We start from the raw sequence: 1,821 nt of genomic DNA, 5'->3' as shown, positions 1-1,821 counted from the left end.
TTTGGTAGGCGCGACACCTGACAGTCAGAACTGTCACATGACACAACAATAACAAAAAAAAAAAACAATTTACAGTTTATCAGCCATAAGTGCACAAGTGGAATGCTCCTAAAAACATTCAAGCAATTGTATTTCTCACTGAATTCGAATAAAAAAAAATTGGTATTTATAAAAAATAAATAATTTATCGGAGCACAAAGTGCAAACAAAACGAAATTGAACACGCGCGCGGCGATTATTTTGCGATTTTCTGTACAATACTTGTACGACTCGACTCTGTTCGGGTCGGACTCTCTCGCATGCGTTCTTATCGACGGCTGGCAACGCATTGAAAGCTCAAGACGTGCCCGCCGCAGCGCCAAGCTGTGGTTTGGTCAAGCCAGCGACGACGACGACGACGACAACAACAACGACGACGATGCGAGCCGAAGAAGTTAGCACGAAAGACAAAGTTGCAGCGACAGGTGCTCAGCTGGCTCAATGTGGGCGAGCAAGCGAGCCAACCAACTAACAGCGAAAGAGAAAGAGAGAGAGAGAGAGAGCGCAACTGAGAGAGCCTCTCTGGCTGGTATGAGAGCGCGCCAGCCGGCACTGTATATGCACAGCGAGACTAATTCAAGAGACACCAGTGTAGGTGTAGGTGTCTCTTGGCAAAAAAATACAAGCACTAAAAATAAACTACTCAAACTGAAGAATCTGTGACTGCAAAATTAAAACTGTTGTGAGAGAGTTGCAGCTAAGGTCAAGTCGGAATATATTTGGTCTTAGGGCGTTTTTTTCTTCTAACTTTCAGTTATATTATTTACTTAAAATTCTTTGGGTTTTTTTCATGTGTTCTTCAAGGTTGCGAGTAACTGTTTAACTACATAGCACATTCATTCAAATGTAATCTCCAGAAGTATTTTTTAAATTGTTGTATTTATCTTTGGCTTGATGGTTATTCATTTAATTGAGTTGCATTTCTGATGACAACTGACTGACAACTGAGACGGAGACCAACTGAGAATGTAATAAGTCATAAGTAATTAATTATTCTTCTTGCGTTGCTATTCATTAATTGTACACAATTGTTAGGCAGCTGTGTTGCTTCATCTTAAATCCTAATAGAGCTTTAACCTGTATTTCGTTAAAAGTTGCGTTTAATTTTCACAACTCTTTTTCATAACTGAATTGGGTACGATTTGAGTTGCGTTTGCATGTTTGTCTGTGACTTATTATTGACTCTGCATTATACATTTTGTTGATTGTATTGTGTTTTTTGAGAATTAAGAGCTTTGCGCCGCATGACTAAACAAACACAACGAGTCAAATAACTTAATTAGCTTTGCAGGTCCTCAGACAACACAACGGGCAAAAAGCATACATAAATAAATAAAAATAAATAAAAAATAATAGTAATAATATTGCGGGCCAGCCAATTGCCGGGGCAAAGCCAATGAAGTCAAAGTCAAAAACCATTTAAGGTCGCTGCCGAATGCGACGATAACCAAAAAGAAGGCCCAAACGACGCAAACGGCCCAAACAGCCGCCGCTCGATGACAATTGCTCAAATATATTTACGAGTGTCATGCAAGAGCCAAAAGGCACCAACATTATTGAAAACATAATCCCAACTAATTCCACGACTATGAAATACCCTCATATTGCCATTTCCTGTATGCCAGCTAAATGATAGAGGGATCTAAACTCAAGTAAACATTTGTTCCAACTCTATCAGAGAATCCAGAAACCAAACCGGAACAGAAACCGAAATTCAAAATTCCATGATGGAATCGTGGATAAGGAATCGAGCCGGAACAGAAATTAGCCGATTGTAACTTG

Source organism: Drosophila grimshawi, unplaced genomic scaffold (genome assembly GCF_018153295.1).
Source record: "Drosophila grimshawi isolate 15287-2541.00 unplaced genomic scaffold, ASM1815329v1 contig_848, whole genome shotgun sequence".
In the NCBI taxonomy this organism is placed as follows: Eukaryota; Metazoa; Arthropoda; class Insecta; order Diptera; family Drosophilidae; genus Drosophila; species Drosophila grimshawi.
The sequence above is the reverse complement of the archived record's forward strand: the minus strand, read 5'-3'. Positions refer to the sequence as shown.